The 21,641-nt window shown below is 38.7% G+C and overlaps 1 protein-coding gene across 9 annotated transcripts in view; it reads left to right on the top strand.

Moving 5' to 3' along the window:
• PTPRC (protein tyrosine phosphatase receptor type C) overlaps positions 1-21,641 on the top strand; it is a 70,313-nt gene that overhangs the window by 11,337 nt on the left and 37,335 nt on the right. The window lies entirely within an intron of this gene.

The following is a 21,641-nucleotide window of genomic DNA, read 5'->3' as shown; positions in this document are numbered from 1 at the left end:
TATTCAGTGTATTATATCTGTGTTGCTCAATGTATAGTTCAGGCCGTATTTATGGAATTACTATTCAAAACATTCTGCAGCTAGAAATATTAGTTTCTTCTTAAGCTTTTTGATGATGGTGCTCATCTTCTGTAGCCAAGTGCTACACACATATGGATTTTCATATTTGTGATGACAAAATGATCCGAAGAGAGAATCAATGTATTGATTCAGAAAGCTTAATCTGAGATGAGCACCATAGTTTTTAAAGCACCCCTTACTTCAGTTAATTTGTAGTTTTGAAAGGACACCATTTCTGCGAATCAGGTTAGTATAATTAAGGTAAGAACCTGTTAAATGCAGACCAATTATTAATGACTGCTGTATGGAAAATTAGTATAAGTAGATTTTGTAGCATCATACAAGAATTCTGTGAAAAGAGCTGGAATATAATCCTGTTACCTAAACCAGCATTTTACTGCTTAGCTGTTAGATATCTCTTCTTTTTTGCGGTCCCTTGCCTCACTAACTCCATGGCTAATGCACAGAATTAGCTCTGCAGGCAAAAGATATCTTCACCGCATGCTCTGGAGCGTTTCAGTGCTGGACCAAAAGAGCAGTCTGTGATCACAGAATGAAAGATCTGGGTGAATGTTCCTAAGTGTTAGGAAAGGAAAAGAACTAGGGTTTTGCACTGGCAATACAAATGGACATTTGCCAACTCTTGAATAGTTACCTTTGCTTCCCAGACAATGTCTTTTGGAACAATTTTATTATAAAATGTGTCTACAATTTTATTATAAAATAGTCATTGTACGTTGTGAAAGTCACACATATCTGCAACTTTCCAAGGTGTAATTCTGTGCTGAAGTTCTTCTGGCAATGTTGAAAATAAAGCAAATCAAGCTTTTTCATAGCCACTCTTCCAATATTTGCAACAGAATTGAAGAACTAATACTGAAATTCTGGTTTGTTGTGTGTTGATGGGGTTTTGGTTTTTGTTTGTTTGTTTGTTTTTTTTTTTTTGTTAAAACACACCTAGTGAGGTCTAATTAAACATTCAGTTCTCTGCAGTAGTGTAGTGCCAAACCTGCCACATTCCTCCACCTCTTGACCAAGGGCAACCCGTTGGTAGCTATCTTTCCTACTTATTTCTGAGGATTGCAATTGTTTCTATTGTATTTATGTCCATGAAAGTGACTTGTATCATGTTAGTGTTATCATTATTTTTGTATTGTTTTCAATTATTGGTATAAAGAGGGAGATTGCATTTGTTGATGTTATTTATCTGACAAATGGCTTTAAATGTTGTTTTATGAGGCATTCCTGCTTCTTGCAAAAAGGAGTGAAACATTTTAAAGTAGATGCCACATTTAAAGTAGATCACATGAATATTGATAACAATCTCCACTAGATCTGTGTGGCATCAGGAAATGCAGAATTACTAGTTCCAGAATGTGTTAAGTTTCAGTTTGGACGAAGGGCAGTATAATTCCTATTTAATGGAGCATACAATTGAGATGGAAGTAGGAGGAAGATCCTACTGAAAAACCATCACATTGTATCTGTTTTGAGCTGTAGCCTTTATTTTTATATCCTTAATCAGTACCAACACTTGCGAAGTGGATGTTGGTAGGAAATTTAAGTGCAAAATACTGTATAGAAATATTTGATATCTTTGCTCAGGTGTAAGACATGTTTGAGGAGAAAAAAGAAAACTGATTTGTTGACTATTTCAAGTCTTTCTAAGTTAAGATGTCAAGTAAATTTTGTGTTACTTCTGTAATGCTAGGATAAGAATTAAGTAATAAAAGAAAATATTTTGGTCTCTTTGGGTCACCAGAACTAGAGCAGAGCTTAGCTCTGCTGACTAGTTAGCCACTACTGAATGATTTGCTGCTGGGTCCCTTGTCTCCTGTCACTAATTCCAAAGCCAGGGAAGAGCTGGATTGTGGGCTCACAGTGGAAGAAACTGTGGAATCTGATAAAATTGTAACTCTGAGCACATTTATAGTTGTGGAAATAATGTCCGTTTTCTTGGTGATTATATCTGATTCATTTTGAGGGAGAAACACTAACACTCTTGAACTGATTCATCAAGATAGGTAGCATCTTTGTCTCTAGATGAGTGTGGAAAATTACCTGACCTTTGATGGATTTTTTGATAAAAGCAGACACACAGGCCTAGGCTGAGTTTCCAGGAAGTGTAGGCAGAATACTATCATTCTTCCACTTATGACAAAGATTAAAGGCAATTCTTAAAGGGGAGGGGGAGGAATTCTTGCTCAGAGAAGTTGCTGAGAATATCTCTCTTCTCTAGAGAGTAAGCATATTGTACAGAACAAATGCAGAGGGGAAGAAGCAATGTCTAATTAAGAAAAACACATTCTTTTTCCAGTCAGGAAGGCATCTCATTCATATCTTAATAATGGTTAGAGCTGCACTACTGAAATGATTATAATGTCCCTTCAGAAAATTCTTACCTGGAGAAGCTTTCAAACTATGTTTGTGAGTTTTGCCTGAGAAAAAATAGCTTTCTTTAAAACAAATGTTACTAAGATTTTACTTATTTAAATCTGTGCCTTCAAGAAAGCGAAGAGTTATTCACTAGTTTAAATTCGAGCGAACTTCAGTGGGATTCTTTATAGTGAAATTAAGATACATCACTGTCAGGCTAGACACACAAGGCTTGATCCCTTAGCCACCATATAGCCACCATTCAGGATTCCCAAACCATTAATGGGATGACAGTTCTTTATAGCGTGTGGTTTTATGTATGTAAGTAGAAATACAATAGCTCTTCCTAAATGCTGAAGGGTTTAGTATAGATTTCTGCATTCGGGAATGTACCTGAATGTTGATTATTTCATATACATATAAGTCGTTTTGCATGAAACATAATGTCAGTGACTGTCATTTTTATCTTCTAGGTGAGACAAAGAAATGTAATTTCCTTAAAAAAACACGGAACATTTTTCATTACGATACTACCTTGCAAAATATTTGAGTCATTAGAGGGAAAAGTATGTATTTGCAGAAATCAGATCATATATTTATTTTAGTAAGTGCTGCTAAACATTAATTATTAAAGGAAACGCTAAAGAAAAGAGCCTTGGGACACCTGTTCATCGTAGCAAATTGTCATCTTGTAGAGCTGATATAAAATATTTCTGCTTCATAAATGGACTTCAGTGCACCTTCATAAATATCTTGCTGTTACACAGAACTCAAAACACTTTAGCAAAGAAAAGTCATTATTCCCAGGTTAAACGGAAACAGGTCTAGAGAGTTGACTTCTAAAAGGTCACCTGGAAAGTTGTTGGACCAAAAGAAATACTCTGGAACTTTTGCTGAGTAAGAAGCAAAAAAAAGGAAGGGAAATGAAGACACAAGAAGGAGCATTTTTTAATTCAAACTGTTAAGTTGTTTGTTTGTGACTTATTTCATAAAGGAAGGCACGTATTTTGTGGCAAACTCAAGCAAAAAGTCATATTGAGCAATGCAAAACAAGAGGAGAGTGTAACATTGATTATTGTGCGAAATAAACCATTCATTTAATGAATCCTGGTAGTCAACCAGCAAAGTGGTAGGAGGCCTGTATATCACCTCAGCTAGTTGCGGAAATCCTGGGTTAACCTTCTGTATAAAGTACTTGTCACCTTACCAAAGGGTGGGCACAAGAACTTAATGTGATATTCAGCAAAGACTAGTGGAGGAAAACATGAGGGTATTAATCCTTCTTCCTGGGAGAAGATTGCTGTCAGCTTCAAAAGAAAATTTCTGCCTAATTCCAGGCAGAGGTATCAAATTTTGAATCGCAAATAAAAGGACTGCTGGGACAGTTAGGTAAGATCAAAGGGTGGCACATTTCAGATGTTCTGGAGCATAAGCATGAGTAAACGAAGAACAGGGAAGTAACAATAATGCACTAGTAATTTTGCAGCAGGGGTCAGTACATTTAGCAGCTGCATTTAATTTTATGATCTGGAATTATTGTGGTACTGCAGGAGGCAAATGCAAATGAGAATTAATATGATCAAGACTATAACGATACGTCTTAGTGAAGCAGATTTCTATAAAAGTTACCATCTACTCTCCTTGTAAAAGAAATCCAAACCAAAAATCAAAACAGTTCAGCTGTGCTGGTGATGCAGACTTCTAATCTATGTCTTAGGTCAGAGTGACACATCTCTTTGAGTCCTGTTTCAATCTGTGCAGATAAAATAGCATTTTCACTGGCGGTGGAAGGTGTTGCAGAGTGTGTGTGGTTGCAGTGTTGGTGCAGTCACAGAGGCAGATGAGAAGTCTCACTACAGGAAATATGATCATTAGGAAAATGATCTGTCACAAAATTCATTGTAATGCCACATTTCAGAACAAAAGGTACTTCAAAGCCTTTAGCCCCCAAACAAACTCAAAACCAAATCCCTATGACTTCTTCTCATACTGACAGGAGATTTCACTCATAATGAAAAACTCTGGGAATGACTGACAATGTGTGATGCTGAGTATTTGAAGTGTTGGATGTTGGTTTCTTGTTCGCAGATTCCATCTAGAAGCTTCACAATGCAGTTGCTGGAGAAGAAATCAGTTTGATTGCATATAGATCCTAGCTTGATCTCTCTGCTCGTTATCTTTGTGGTACACTAGCTTTTCACATGCCTGCTGTTGTTATAAGATCTGAAATGCTTTCTGAATTTCAGTTCTTCAATGATTCTTTGCTAAAAATAATTAGATTTAATATTATTTAAGTGTCCAGTGTTTACAATCTTATTGGTGCATGTTTTTAATATTGCTTTTGATGCATTTATTAATGTAATGATAAAATTGGCGAGCACCAGCCCAGCTCACGCGTTCTTCATAGGTGAATCCTTGCAACAAGGAAAATAGAGGAAGTCAAAAAGATTCTTTAGAGTTTCTCAACTCAGACAGGAGTTGTCTGTATGCTGCAGGAAAAAAAAAAGGTTTAAACATCATACAGTACAGATTCTCCAGATCTGGGGGGGATTCAAAGGATTCTCTGGAGATGCAAGGGTTCTTCTGCAAAACCCAATTCATGCCACTTTCTTGGCTCACAAGGCCAGAGGCATTTCAAGGACACATCCAGGTCCATTGCATTAGCTTTGTACCATCAGCAGACTAATAATTAATCTGAATGAACTTTCTGTATTTCTTTATATAAATATACCTTTAATCCAGGGTAGGAACCCTTGTTTTTAATGACACTTATGATCTTTCTATCAGGGCAACTTTATTGAAATAAACCGATTTTTTTTTGCTGTCCTCTAATTTTCGTAATTCTGATAAGCAGACAGAAAGAATTATTTATTGGGTTTTTTTTTTAATTTAAACTGAAGAAACTGTTTGTATTGATAAGAATCTTTTTCAAAAGCTTAATAATGCAAGCTATGAAATAAAAAAATCCTTAAAAAATAATAAGGTAGGTAAGAAATATGATGTGAAATGCCCAGATCTTTGACTGGATCTCTTCTGCGGGTAGTATATGCTCTAAGGTGCCCCTTGCAGCCTTGGCCCTGTGACTGTCCAGGGGGACATCCTGGCACATGTTGCTGCTCCCTTCCCTCCTGCAGATTTAGGCTTCCTTCATGCAGCAACCAGAGTATGGCAGATGGAGGTGCTTCCCCTTTGGTGTCTGGTATGCTTGATCTGGACCTGTAATCTTGGAAGCATTTTCAGGTTTGTTGGTATAGAGATAGTCATTCATTTCTGTTGATGCATTAAGGATGAAATCTGAGGCCACTTGGATGCCTCGTATCTTACTGTGTCCAAACCTGTTAGGCAATGTATAATTTTTCCAGTGATTGCATTGCTCTCATTGCAGTGAGTCACCACTTTTTGTCTAAATGTGGATTTAGTTTAATGTCATGTTGTAACTGACACTTTTTTACAGAGAATATATTCTGCTTTAAGAAAAACACAGGTAACAATATGCAGATGCGGTAATTTGTTTTTCCCTCTGTCAATTTTAAAGTTGGTCTGAAAAATCCTTCTCCATTTCATTCCCAGTGCTTTGGAAGGGCACAGTAATTGAATTTGTATTCTTCTTTGTGAGGACAAGGCACATATTCATAGAGTCTCACTGCAAATACCACTAAGTATTGGACTGGAAAATGGGCATACAAAGAAACAAAATTAATTCACTCAGTTGTAGCAAGCTCCCAGTATACCTAACCAAAGGACTCCGTGCACAGTTTAAGGCCTTGGTAGAGATTTACCATGAAGAGTTCCAGTCTTATAACCAGGTATTTGGAGTTAGTCTTATAAAAATCCATGTACACTCGGTATTAGAAAGTGAGAGATGTGAGGATGTTACATAAATGTAGTCTTGCAAATAAATATGCTATCTTCTAGGTATAATTTAAACAGAGTAATAATAGCACAGTCGCCAGTGCTATTTCTGCAGATTATGAGCACTACTGTCCTCTGGCACAGGCGGTGTTTGGAAGTTAGCTCTAGGAGAAAGCATTTTAGAATGAACTGAAGGAAAATATAAAAAAACCCCGTAAAATCCTAGAACCTGTAAGGAAATTATGTTAATACACTGTGCAAGTGTGTGCCTGAGCCTAAACAGAGAGGGAGCAGTAAAGCCAGAGAAAAAAAAAAAGCTGGGTTATGAGTTTGTTTAGGGACTGGAGGTATTCTTCTGAAGCTGGAAATCCACCTGAAGTGATGCTAACTAGAGATAATATCAACTGCCATAAGTAAAATTAAAAGTAATTATTACCAAAATGAAGAAGAAATTAATTCAGGAACTAACATAAACCATAATAAATTAACAAATTATTCCAATGTATGAGAAGAGCTGTGAATAACTTGGTGGGTCTACTAGATTGTTAAAAAGTAATAGCAGCAATCAAACAGAAGACTAAAGCTGCCTTTTTACAAAGTTTTCATGCAGTCGGCCCTGGAGAGATTTCTGTTCACTGCTTGAAAGTATGAGGCAATGTTAGAAACCAGGGTTGGCTACAATCTGTTAGTGATGTGGGAAAGGGGGGCACAGCAGTCTAACAGCACAGGGTGTTTGCTTCTGTGAGCAGTGGGGAAGAGAAGAAATGGGACCTGTTGCCTTTTTTTTTTTTTTTGGATGCTGGATTTTCTTTTAGGAAAGAACTCTGCATAAAGCTTGTGAGTGTTGCCTTTAGGAAGTAAGCTTCAGAGCTGAATGATGTGGGATTCACCCAAAATTTCTTGAAGGACTTGTGAATATGAACTTACAATAAAAATAAAAAACAACTCCCTAAGCATAAGTTGCTATGGTGGTGGAGGTAGTCAGTGTACTACAGTAATCATCCTTTTAAAGGTGGCTCTTTGGGCTTTAGATCAATGAACCTTCAGTAATTAAAGAACACTTGAAATAGCAATAGCAGAACTATGAAAGGAAAAAGTACTTTGCATGTTTGTACTGGGCAACTCAGATCATCCTAATCTGGGACAGTCACTGGATTTTCTGTGTACAGTGTAATGCTCATGGAAGGTAAACTACAAACAGCGTTATTTCTTAGACAATAACTGTCTCGTACTGTGATGTACCATGAGGCTTGCATCACTGTAGAGGCTGCTTGTATAATGCTTTGTAGCTAAAGTAGCATGCTAAAAATGAAAGATGAGTCATTAGGGCAACTACACTTTATGGTAGTTTAGTTTTGCAAAATTCTATGTTTTCAAGTCGTGTAGGCTGAAGTGTTAATATTTTTGTACTTTGCTACTATTCACTTTACCTCAGTGAGGAAGTTTTACTTATATGCGGGTTGACAGGCAGCCTTGCCATGGGAACGGGAAGGCGCTTGCTTACAATGTAAGCTGAGAGCTGGTTTGCTAAATACGGGCCAGTGCTCTGCAAAATGGAGATAAAATTAAGGCACCCACATCCTGTGACACCGTATAGTTCTTGCAGGCTGCCATTTACCAGGAAATTGAAAGAAGTCCATTAGTTCCAAACACTGTTAAAACACCAAAATGCTTGAAAAGTTATGCTTGATTTCCCTTATACTCTGTATAGTTGAAAGCGTGCCTTGTGAGGTAGATCTTCTGCTGATGCAACTCAGCCTCTTCTTGGTGGTGTCAGAGGGGGAGCAGAAAACAGCTCTGGCTACTCGTCCGCCATATTAGTTTTGCAGGTGAACGTTAGCACATTCCCATAATTCGTAGCTAACACAACTCTTCTTGTACATCTGTAATAATTATTTGTTGTTAGTTCCTGTGTCTGTTCTTATTCTTGTTCAAAAAATGTTAAATATGCAGCCTTAAGTTATTAAAAAAATTCAACTGTGTTCTATTTCTGGAATACGTATACATTTTAGATGAAATTATAGACTAGGTGGAAATGGATATTTTTATTCTTGTGTTTGGCAGGAATAGTGGTAGGAACTTAAATTTTTATTTATCTTTAGCAATAAACTATTAAACAGGGCTGACTAGGTCTATTTTGGAAATTCCTCTGAAATTAGTAGGTTATCATCTGAGAAGAAATACAAATTTTCATTAAGCTTGCTAGTTTACTTGAAGTCAAACAGTATTCCCCCAGTGAAATCTGGTCAAGACTAGGAAGACAAACATAGTGCCATGGTCACATGTCACAGGCTTGCTGGGCAAGCAGATCTAAATTACGATCTCTGTAGAAGGCTGAACCTCTCTCTTTGATCTTGTCATCTCTGAATCTCAGAATTTCTGATCAAGTGGGCAGAGAGAGAGCAAACTGTCAAGGCATCCCAAAACAGGCAACCTAGATGGCAGTTCTGAAGCAACTGCAAGTTCACAGTGAAACTCTGGTGTAAGAACAGGTCAGTGTTTAGGCTATAGAGACTGGACACATCTTTTAAATGGGGATATTTGTGCTGTGGAGGCATCATCAGAGTCATGGACCAGTTTCCTGGAGCGTGACATAAGCAGATGCATGACGATAAGGTAATGGACAGAGCCAGGCAGGAAGGGATCAGCCTCTTGAACACAGGACCATTGCAGTTTAGAGGTAGGCTGCTGAAACTGCTTCAGAAGCAGCAGAGAATCAGGAACTTCTAACCATCTGGGGCAGGGGCGGGGAAGGCAAAAAAAAAAAGGTAAGTAGCTGCCAATCACTTATGACTTGCAATTTTAGGCTTCCCAGCAGAGAGTAGCATTGTCTGGTGCATGTGCAGAAAGCAGTGAAGCCCTGCAGGACCTGCAGCTAGCCCCAAACCCCTCTCTTAGCTCATTAATGTATCAGCACTGTATCATAAGCTGTTTTAAGTGTCAGCATTAATACAGAGCCTGGGAAGGAACACACTGAAGACATTTTGTTGGACAAAGTTACTACTAGACACCAAACACATTTAACAACAGTTTTGTTACTTTTCAGGTTCAAATAATTCTTCTGCCCCTTCCTAGTGTGGTGGTGGATTGTGGTGGGTTTTATTTACTTTATATGATATCTCTGTATCTCTGCCAAACCAGCATATGAAGAGTAAGCGAAACTTCAAGCTGACTAATGGGTAAACACTAACATTGACCTCTCAGTTTTGTCCCCTAAAGTCCAAAGGCAGAAACTTAACAAGACAATGGGAACCCTCCCATGGTTAAGCCACTCAAATGTAAACTGAAGTTGATTTATACTGAAATGAGAGTTTGGCCATGTGGCTGATTAACTGTAATGACTCATAGCCAAAAAGGTCGTGACTACAGGGTACAGCAAAGCAAGACAGAGAGGTCCCTGAACAAGCAGTAACACAACTAGCTGCAGAAGCAAGATTTTTACAACCACATTTGGTAGCATAGTGCCAAAGCTCATTAACAGTGATGAGGTAGAAGATGACTTTCATTAGCAACTGCCAATGACTTAAAACTGAAAGACAAAACATGCTTGGCGATTAAGCAATTTTAGCATTGTGTACCTTTGTACAAGCAAAAGCACCCGCACTCCTGCCTGGAGAGCAGATGCTCTGGCAAGCGGCCCACATTCCTCATGTAATGTAGGCCCTTGTTCACAGGGAGAAAGCCATGGTCAATAGATTGTAATTGGTCTAATTTGAGAAGTTCCCATGATACCAAGTGCAGTGGGATCCCACTCAGCCATCAGCCACTCACCTCTGCAGAGCCAGTTCCTCTGCTACAGACGGTTTCCCAATTTGATGGGGGGGTTGAGCAGGGGGAATGTCAGCTCACGTAGGAGATCTTAGGGACCTCAGTGCCGTTTCTTGCATTCTTTGGAGAATGCTTTTTTAAAAGTTCCATTTCCATTCATCAGAGAACCATATTCCTTTGGGGCAGCTATCTGCCCCAGACATCTACCAAAACGAATTGATAGCCTTTAATTCAATTGTCTTTTATACCATCTGCTGTGATGTCCTGCGTAGGGAGTTCCATTCCCTGATGACTGTGTTCCTTATTTTCTTGGGAGTTTACTAATCTTTGTAAAGGTTTTCTTTGGCCCTGTCAACCTAAAGAAGGCTGGTGGTTTCCTGCCTTATCTTTCACTACACTATTTCAGATTGCTTTACACCATCATCGCTGCAGATACTGTTGGTCTGTCCTTAATTTCTTTGGGTCTTGGTTATGTAAATGTGCATAAAGAACATAATTTATTTCCAAAAGGAAGGAAAGACATGGAATTGTGTTAACAGTGCTCAATCGATTGATTTTGCAGCAGACGTTACAATGGGCAGTGTGTCATGCATTCTTGACAATGGAATTTCCTACAAAAAAATCTTGTGCAGCAAAGCGGGAATCCAGAAGCTAGAATTTTACTTTTTCATAGATTTTTCAAACTTTCTAAATGTGAGGGTAATCTTGAAAATCCTAACTGAAATGCTGCCGCCTGTTTGAGTCTTAGGGTATAGTGGTCTCAATTGCCTTGCTAATGTTGAGCACCATTATAAATTGCCTTTCATAATTTTAATATGAATGAAACTGCCCTGAAATTTTCAGTTTGCAGTATTGACAGACAAATTGACACAGAGTTTGGCTGTGGGTGCTGTAGATCGTGCAGGGTTTTGATCATAGTTCAGTTTATCCAAGTACTCCTAACAGCATACACATCAGTGCAGAGCAGCCCATGGAAAGCCAGCTGATTCCACACTGGAGCTGGTCTACATGCACCAAATGGCAGGCAGAGAAAAGGCTCACGTGCCTTCCTGCACCAGCAGAGCTGAATGCTGAATTAAGCACTGTCAGCCCCCACTTCCTATTTGTATTTGTTGCTGGTGATATTAGGGATCTGTTACATGCTTACACACTGGACTCTGTAGCAGTCCTGATTCAGAACATCATCTTAATTCAAACTATGGGCTTAATTCCTACTGAAGTCAATGATGAATTTGTGTGCAGAGTGCTTTCTTGAACACCTACCAGAACTTTTTGGTTTTTTTGGTTTGTTCATATTATCAAATTTGTGCGACATATGTATGAAATGCTGTATAGGTGCTAAATAATATGTCTAAGTGTCTTAATCTACACAACTGAAAAATTTCTGATATATTCCCTTAGTTAAAAATGAAAGAGCAGTTAATTTTACCAGGTCACATGGTCATAAATTAATCAGCATTTCAACCAAATGCTGTTAAAGTATAGACCTTGAAAGAATAAAATCTTACCCACATTTGCACAGACTGTGTCTTTCTGCTTCAGCTTTTCCATCTGTCCTCACAGAAGATATTACACATGCTACTTCCAAATTGCTCTATCTGTGTGTATGTGTGTATACAAACTGATACTTGTTTTACAGATCAAATCGAGTTTCTGACTTCCCACTTGCAAGTGGGAGTTGTTCTTGTTATTGTCATAAGATGTGTAATGCCACTATATACATCTTATTATTAAACATCAGAAATGTTTACAGATCTGCTGAATTTCCTGGCTTGTGCATTGCTGTGCCTATATAAAGAGTGTAAAATTATTTGGAGCATGAAATTGGATGTTCTCTTAGCTTTGGCCTGAGGGCCTTCCATGGGTCCCTATACTTTGAAAGGTCCATAAAATTATTTTCCTAAATAAATTCTTGTCTAGCATCTTTATCTAGTATCTTTGATTTTACTTTTCTTTCCCAGACTGCTCACTTAATATTTTTAAAATAAAAAATTATAATAAAAAATGGAAAAAAAGGAAAATATTTATGAAATGCTAATGAAAATTGCTTGTCATATACAAAAAGTGGAAGCATAGACTGTTTATGTTCCTTTTGCCTTGAATTATTTAAAGCAATACTGAAATTAGTCTTGTTCAAATCCTGAGGAAGATGAGCTTTAGATTTCTCAGACTCTTTGCTGGAATATGGGGCACCACAATCCCTGCGAGCAGAGTGGAGAGTCCTTCCATTCTAAGCCTTTATTTTCATCTCCTGGAACGTTCAGCATACAGTGTTTTTCGGAAAAGAATGGTCAGCACAGGATTTAAAGCAAAATCAGATGGACTGTTTTCCCCTCTTTTTGCTTATGATTATCAGATAGATTGTTAGTTAAAGTCAGTGCTCACACCTTATGTTTGTTATAATGAAAATAGCAAATAGAGAAAGAGGAAAAAAAGGACACATTTAAAATGCAGGTAACTGCCCAGAGTTGGGCACCAAAATTGATGATCTGATTTTCAAAAGAAAAATAAAGAAGGAAAGGGGATTGAGAAACCACTTTTGTTCAAAGTTTTTATTGAATTCAGGAGGAGTTGTGCATGCACAGCTCTCTTCTGAAATCTGTTCATCGTTGCTTCTGGCATGACATGAAGTACAGGTTCCTTCTTGATAGAGCTGGCTCAGCTTCCCTGAAGTGGCAGAGCCCAGGTTTTGCAATCCAGATTTTGAGATAGTGAGAGGCTTTTGTATGTGCGTGCACGGCATTCTGGGGAGCTCGAGTTCTACAAGTTTCTCTCTTTGCAGCCCTACGACTGTTCCTGTTTATGCAATCAGACGGATGTGAGCATATTTTTTTTAATAGCACTTCCAGATCACTTGTCTGCAAACTTTCTAATTGCAATATACCGGTTTAGTAGAATAGTGCCGTTATTTGCACTTTGCAGGGGATATTACAGAGGCACAGAGATGGAGGGTACATCCAACCACTCACACAGTAGTAAAATGTGGAATCCTTGGGTAGGACTTGGTCACAGTCCCAACTTTCCTCATGCTGGCTGAGTACAAGATGGATTTCAGGTTATATATCAAATATAGGACATTTTGATTAATGTAAATACTGGTAATTTTTGCTTTTCAATAAAAATTGAATGATTCCATATTAGTTTATATAGGAAATATATATAAATAATTTTTAATGGGCAGTTTTTCTAAAAGATATTGATATGCTTCACTGAATGATTTACTTTTCAAACATGAATTTGCATGAGTGATAGTGGTAGAATCTGACCCTTATATGATGCTTCCTATCAACATTTTGCGTGTATATTTTACTGTGGTTTAAATTGTACCCTAACAAGTATATAGTTGATTTAGCTGCTGATCAGTGAATACTGTTTGTCACAATATTTTATGAACAACAAAAATGTTATTCAGTAGCATATTTGATGAATAATATTCAATTCTGATCATTTCTGGCCTGAATGTCTGGAGGAAAAAAAAACGGTCAGGGTAGTAACCAAGTAAAATCACTCTCCCTTGAAACAAAAAGAGCTTGCTGGCTGCAGCTGGCAGCCCCAGGAGGGCGAGGAAGCTGCCCAGCAGGCAGAGTTGGTATGGGAACGGTTCTCCACTGAGCTGGCTGATTTTTTTTCCCTCTACACTCTCTATCCTTTTAAGAAACATAAGCTAGATGTCTATCAGCCAATGCTGGTTAGGATCTTCTCTTAATGCTGGAAGAAATCTGGGTCATGGGAGATAACTGAGACTAGCAGGATAGTTTAGAGCGTTGCAGCTTGGAGATGCGAGGCTGGGACTTTGGCTCATGGAGCACAGGGACTGCTGAGGGTCCAGTTAAGCTCGGAGCAAGAAGCTGTAGAAATACAAATGACACATCACTGGAAAATGAAATTTTTGTGGAGGGTTTGCTGTAACCGCATCTTTATTCTGATTTGTACCCCTCTGCTGTAGTTAAGGATCTTTCAAAGGCTGGGGCTGTGCAGGCAGAGTAACTGAGCAGAGCAAAACTCAGTGCTGTGCACTAGAGGTGCAGAGCTATAGCACGTGCATTACTCTGCTGTGGAATAAGGCAGCTAGTTTTCTTTAAGGCTGAACTGCACAATCATCAGAGAATTCAATTAAACAGTCATGTCATTCTTGTGAGCAGATAAAGTCAGATCCTCACTCTGACTCCAATGTGCTCATCTGAACCACGGGACCTGTTCTCATCAAAACCAGCAGCTCGCTCCCCCCAGCCCCAGCCTTGGGCTCTGTGACAGGGATGCTTCATTAGCAGCAAACATCACTGCAGTCCTCAGATCACCACTCCTGTGAGCCGCTTGGCATCTCCTGCAACTGTGAGAAATTTTGTATTCAGGGCACGATCTGAAATGTGTGATTTTTGCAGCAATACTGAATTACTGGGAGCTTCACCTGGTAAGGGGAAGAACTGTCCTGCGGGAACAGTGCAGCTGCCGCCTGTGCATTTACCACTAAACCTACTGCCAAGGCTCTCAATAGGCAGGTGCTGTCATAAGAGGAAGCAATCTCACCTTGAAAGTCAGACTTCCATCTAAAACGGTTTACTGGCTCTGAATACAATGTACATCTAAGGTTACAAAAAAAAAAAAAAAAAGAAAAAATATTAAAGGAAATGTTGTGGTCTCTTTTCAGGACCTCTGTGTTTTCTTTCCATTTTTGATTGTGCTTTGATCCTATTTTGTAGGAAACCTAAGTATTTGCAAATCCAGGTGATGTCGGTTGGAGACATAGATGTTCAGAGCACCTGAATATCAACTATTCATCTCTGTCATCTGCACTCCTCCCTCAGCTCCCCCAGGCCAGTTAGCTATTTTTGTTTGGGTCTTTAATATAAACAACGGATCAGAGAAAAATGCTATTACAAAAAGGAAAAGCTCATAGACAGATATATTTTCTTGAAAGAAGTGTTCATTTCTTTTTAAAAATCACTGGCTGCATCTTTCTGAAAATCACTGATTAGAGTCGCCACTGACATAATGCTCCCAGTAGGTATAGAGCTGTTGATCCAAGGACTTCATGCTAACAGAGCTCTACCAAATAGAAGGTATTTCTGATTTCAACTGGCTTTATATTATCCGACTATTCACAATATTTTTATATTGTGACAATAATTTATATTATGCAGACAATTCACATGGTGACAAGTACTCCCTGCAAAGCAGCCTGGACTGTATCCCAAAGATTGCCACTCCCCGCTGTATCATATTAATGTGCAACTAAAAATAATGCTGCTATTCATACAGTTCTAAACTGTTTATGGTTTGACATTTGAGCTGATTAAAGATAGTTTAGAGAAATATTTCCAAGTTGTTTCTGTTTTGCAGAGCAAAGGACCCATTTTCTATTGCTGGAAAAATTATGTAAAAAGTAATGTGCAAGCAGGAAAAGATCTACAATATCAGATAATGCTTTTATCTTGAAGGAATTCAGAGGTAGATAAAGAAGCAAGTCAGATATTTAAATAAACCAAGTTCCAGTGAGATAGTCTTAGATGAAGAAGTTTGCCCCTACCTCACACTCTCACCAATAGTCAGTCAGTTCTCGGATGCAGCCTCCTTTTCTGGCCAAAACTCTTGAGAACTGAGCTGCCTTCAGCTGTGCTCAATAGCTCCCCAGGACTAATAGAGGTAGCAATTGCAAAAACATGGGAGTAGGAATTGAGAGGACAATGTAAGAGTTACATGTTCTTTCCTCTTTCTGCTCGCTATAAACAATATGCATTCAGCAAATCCAGAACCAGCCTGTCGGTATCATTAAGCAGAACAATGTGGAGCAAGTGTTTGTTTCTGCTCATGGTAGATGTGGGAAAGGAAGATCAAGGAAGGTACAGCAGGGCTAGAAAAGTCATAACTAAAGTTAGAGGCTGGCCCTTGACAACAGACAAGTTCAGCATGGTATCAGCGTGAGTCTGGCTCTTGACTTCATACCTGCACAAACACTGAAAATATACAAAAGGCAAAGCAAACATTAACACAGTTTTTCTTTTGCATGTAGCACAAAATTGCCAAGCAAATATCACAGCCAATCTTCCATTCCTCATGTATAGGTGTTTCTTAATGACTGTGGATAGTAGCCAGCGTTTCACAGTTGAAGTAACTGTTAGATCAGGGTTTGATATTCTTCCCTCTTGCAGACAATTCACATGGTGACAAGTACTCCCTGCAAAGCAGCCTGGACTGTATCCCAAAGATTGCCACTCCCCGCTGTATCATATTAATGTGCAGCTAAAAATAATTACAAATGCAAATTTGGTGAAAAGGAGTTTAATAGGGAAATTTCATGACTGCAATAGAGAAGTTGTGGTTTAGCACTAAGATAGGTCTGATTGCTTGAGCATGTGGGTGCTATGGTAACTCAGTTTCACCATTTGGAAGCACTTAAGCTCTAAACCACAGTATGCTGCACCCTCTTCCTTTTGAGTAGGGTTCTGTAGAAGAAAAACAGAAGTAAACAGCAGGAGAGAAACCACAGAACAGCAAAGGTGTCGTTAGCTGTAGCCATACAAGTGGGTTACTGTAGTTAAAGTCCTCCTGTGAAGACTGAGGATGTCATTTAAAGTGCAGTGCAATTGATAGAAATGCCTTCCTTCTGCCTGCTAAATACACAATATTCCTGGATATTTATTTTAAGTTTGTAGGAAGTGTGTAGGTGGCAAAAAGTATTTGAATTTCTGCTTTTAGTTTTTATTCTACTTCAGGTTTATGGTTTTGAGAAATTCTAGATATCATTGGTAATAAATGTTGTTTCCATGTAATTAATATTTTTGAGGGAAATTTCTGGTTTTTTGTGTGTTTTTATTTTTCTCTGGAAAAATTAAACTCTTAAATTTATTTTGCATAATCAGAATCAGAAAATTCCTTTTTTTAAATGGTTAGAAATATTCCGTTTGATTTCAGGTTAGTTGAGAAAAAAAAATATTATTTCAGTATTTTTCTTGTGCTTTTCTTCTTATCCTTTCCTTAAGACAAGCTCTGTATGTTAGCAGAAGTTATGCTTTGTATTAATTTGTTTTAGCTGATGAATGTTGACAAACTTTGATGTTTGTACTTCCTCCTTTTTCCTGAGCCTGCAACATTGTGTTCCTCCTTGTATCTGCCAGCTATAAATTCTTCTTAATCTCTTTCTTCTGGCTGTTGCCCTTGTATTTGATTGCTGGTTATTTGAATTTTTCACCTTCTCCAATGCTATAAATGCTGCTTAACGCTTATAGTTGACTCTGAAATTGAGGAGGAGAGAGACAACTACCATCCTGGAAGCTGGACAGCAAGGAGAGGGTCGTAGATGTTGAGAACCAAGAACAAAAATTAATTTCAAAAGTCAATTTTCATTAAAAAAAAATACCACATCCTATCATATTTAGGTGTAGTGTAGGCCTGCACTTATTCCTGAGATGTGGTTTGCAGGAAGACTACGCCTTCCACAATCCAATTCAGATCTGAGCACTGGTAGGTTTCCTGGCAATGAAAAAACCTTTGGCTCCCCAGATATGTACTTTAACCGAAGACTAAAGGTGGTAGGAAACAGTGACAGGATCAGGCTTTTAGGCGATGATTGCAGTGCGTTAAGGAGCCACTATGGGGGGCAATTATTAATGGCCTTGTATAAAAGGAAATATTTTGAGAAATTCAAATGGAAACGATTTTAATTATCATTTTGGAGAGTCAGAATGAATGTTACACCCTGATGCCAAAAGGAAATAATTGGCATTTCTCAATCAAAACATTTTAGAATTTCTGTTAAATTAAAATTTGCAGTTTCAACTTTTTATCCCTAATTTCTGGTGAAAATGAGTATTGTAAATATTGCCTGTGGGAATAGAAACTCTAATGTTTATTTAGTTTTAATTCTCAGCTACAGTAAATGTATAACATTCTTATGATTGCTGTAGGGCTATGAAGATTTTTACCAATTAGATTACGGATTACTTTGAAGTGATTTCATGGCTGCATTTTCAATGACCAAAAGCGTAAGCATTTTTTTTAGGACCCTCTGAAATGTCCCAGTTACCTGAGAAGTTTCTACATGTGAAACTGAAATTAGTTATTTGTTTTTTTGACTCAGAGCATGCAAAATTTCACATATTTTTAGTGTGAACTTTATATGGTATTCTTTTAATCAATTTTCAAAAAGCAGCAGTTGTCCAGAAACTGGGAACAGTTGTTTTTTTTTTTCTTCCCCAGAGTTAGTGATAAAGAATAAAGTGTAATTCTGCAGCCTGTGGTTATGAAAGCACTTCAGCATACATCATCTTACCTATAAAATTTGAGGGGTCCTCTGTGGTATAGAATTACTCAGATGTTTAAGTGTTTGCTAGCCTATTCATAGGTCTGCCCAGATTTATTTATAAACTACCAATGGATCCCTTTAACTCGTGTTTGCAGCAAAAAGAAGCAGTAACATCTCTGGCCCTGATGCTCATTTACTTTAAGGTCCCTTTAGCTGGTTCTGGCAGCACAAGGGAGCCTTAAAGTAAGTGTGAATTACATCCCATCCCACTTGAAGTTTAAAAATAAATCAAACAAGGGCAGCTGGCAGCATTTTGTAAAGCTCCTTGCCTTACTCACCCTTCACCTCCCACCAGGAACTGTTCTTTTTTGTGCAATTTAGTATTGGCTTGTAGTGGAGCTGACTAATGTCTGTGCTGTTTGCTAGAAGACCCCCTCAAAGAGCTTTACTCCATCTGAACAAGCAGACCACATCCTGTTGCTTTCTGTGCAGATGTGAAGAGCTCTGACCCTGCTGAAGCAGTACCGTTCAGCTGTAAAAAGAGAATCTGGACCTACACTAGTAGCTTTGTGTGAAGTGCTGCTTGCTTGGGGTTGCTGGGGTCTGTCCAATATGCCGAAGGCTGGAGAGATCCTGGGAAAAGGGCAGCAGCTCTGCAGAATCACTAAGCATTTTTCCTGGCAGAAAAACCGGCTGCCAATGGTTTTGCAGACATGAGGCTGAGAGGAAGGATTACTTCCTCTGCCCCCTCCCCAGGTCTGGCAAAGACACGCTGAGTGCAGCTGGATGTGAAGAGCCACCTGGTATGGTACCATGCTGGATAAAACACCAAATGCACTATTAGCAGAAAGGGATCCTCCTTTCCGTATTTCTCTATGTTGTGTGCATCAAGGAATGCAATACTGCAGCACTCCTGGGCTCAGAGGGGACAGCCTGAGCTTCATGAGGACATGCAAGTGCAGGCTCCTGCCCAGCCCAGTGGGAAATACAAAACCGGGTCCATTTTACTCACTGTGCAAATTAAGCAGCAGAATGGAATTAAAAGGCATGTTCCCCATCATTAGCTAATGTATTTTTGCCCATATAAACATGATAATGTTTTTAGGCTCTTGATGCAGATTCAACTCCATCTTATCAGCTGGGGTTTCCTTTAATAACACATTCGCACAGGAAATGTGCACTGGTGCTTCCTTCTGCTCGAGGAAGCAGAGAAGATCAGACCCTGGACTTACTTGGAACACAGCATCTTTTAACATATCCTAGGTCTGAGTTGTCTTCTGTTGAGTCGCTTGGTCCTGCCAAGTGGAAAGCATTTTCACTTTATTCTCTCTTTCCTGAGAGGACAGCAGCGAGCAGTAACTTCTTATACGAGTGTGACCACAGTTCACTGCAGCAAGGGCAGAGTCACTACTGCAGCAGCAATATAGCAGCTCCTGTACCTCCAAATGTGACCCGTACAGCCTGCTGTCCTTGGGGTTTGAAGTGTCTGGGTTTTTTTTGTGGCCTGGTTTCTTTCACAGTTTTTCCATTTACTCTTCTTGTTGAACGTTGAAAGGTTTCTTCAAAACATGGGAGTCCCGTGTTTCACTCCCAGGGCCTGTACGTCTTTGAGCTTTCAGGAGAAAGGGTGGTCAGCTTATCTATTTTAGGTGTATTTCATTGACAGCCTGTCATCCCATCTAAAACCTTTCTTTCAAGCAGCAGCTGCAGTCTGTCTGCCAACTGGTAGCCAGGGAGGAAAGGGAGCGAAAGCGATTAGCCAAGCTGCTGTCTCCCCATGGGATGTGCTGGTTGTATCTTTTTGCAGGGCACCCGACTAAGGCCAGATCCACTCAAACATTACTGATGGGTGGCAAATCTTTCGAGTAAGTCACCAGGAACCAACTGGTGGCCAAATCAAGAGAAGGGAAAGGGAAGCTTAGAAAAGTTCCTTCAGTAGTAGGAACTTCTTGTATACTTTAATTCTTTCACTTGGGTTATCTGAGCCTATCCTACGCATATTATCTTAAAAATGTCTTATGCTGGATGCAGTTTAAGATTTGAGAAAATATTTGGGATAGTTCCTGTTTAAACCCAGACCAACTTGCTTAGTTTGGTAATCATCAGGCTTTCATACCACCACATGTTTTTTGGGGGTTGGACATCCGTATTAAATTTTAAAGATATTCTTAGATTTCAGCCTTCAAGATTCCAGAGATGTGTTTTAGAGTATAAACATGAGCAGACAGTTTTGACTTTGAGGTTAACTTTGTTAATCTGAGGGTAGCTCAGACATATTTGTTAGCTGTGGGACATTTTGGAAAAAAATAAATTAATTGTAGCAATATGCCTATTAATATTGGAATAACACAGTCTGGTGTGTTGGGATCCTTCTTTATTTTCCTTCAGTTTACCTAGTATCTCTCAATAAGGTTATCTGGGGAAATGTATCTGTTGCTGTTTAAGAGGAGTTTTTTAGTGTTCTGGTGCCACCTATTGAATTCTTTTCAACTGCGTCCTATTCCAATGCTATAATAAATCATATAATAGAATAGAACCATAGAAGAGCAGGAGACTTTTAAAATGCTTAGAAGGACATAAAACTGCCATGAAATTCTGTTAAAATGCCAGTGCTTGTTTGGAGGGAAAAAAGGGCAATCTAGGACTGCTATTTTCCAAACTGTTTTAAGAAGTGATCTGCTGTAGTTGACACTGGTCTGAGCAGGGCAGCTGGACTACATGGTCTCTTGAGGTCATTCCAGCCTCGAGTTCTATGATGGTGTGTAACATTTAGCATCTGTTACCATGAGTGAGCAATAAACCTCACGCTGTATTTAAGCTAGTGGCATTATTTCTAACTTTACAAGGGAGAGGATAGAGAAAATTATTTTCACAGGAATCTTAAGGAAGTAAGTGAGGCAACCAGAAATACAACACTGAGACAACCTTATGAGCCCTCTTTTGCTCATATTATCTTACTTCACTTGGAAGAGGGAATCTTGAAGTATATATTTTTGTCTCCATCGTGTTTGCATTAGAGATCAGTAAATAGCTTGAAAAGTATTTCTAAATGTTTCACTAATCTCTGAGCAGAGTTTCATTTAGGAGTTTTTCTGCAACTCCTTTTATTCTTTTCTTGGAAGCAGTTATTTAAGTGAAAGTTGATCTGTGTAGATGCTAACAGAAAGTTAATTTTGGGCTTGAGGTATATTTAATGTGCTGAACCAAAGTACGATTTGGGAAGGAGGGGGAATAATTGATTCTTCAACTGATAAGACAGTTGAAGAAAGAAAAATCATATTATGAAATTTAGAGTGACCAATTGCCTGCTTTCAAACACTGAATTTAAAAAACATGAAGATAC

The sequence above is a fragment of the Calonectris borealis genome, chromosome 8, assembly GCF_964195595.1.
Source record: "Calonectris borealis chromosome 8, bCalBor7.hap1.2, whole genome shotgun sequence".
In the NCBI taxonomy this organism is placed as follows: Eukaryota; Metazoa; Chordata; class Aves; order Procellariiformes; family Procellariidae; genus Calonectris; species Calonectris borealis.
This window is presented reverse-complemented; position numbering and strand designations above follow the sequence as displayed.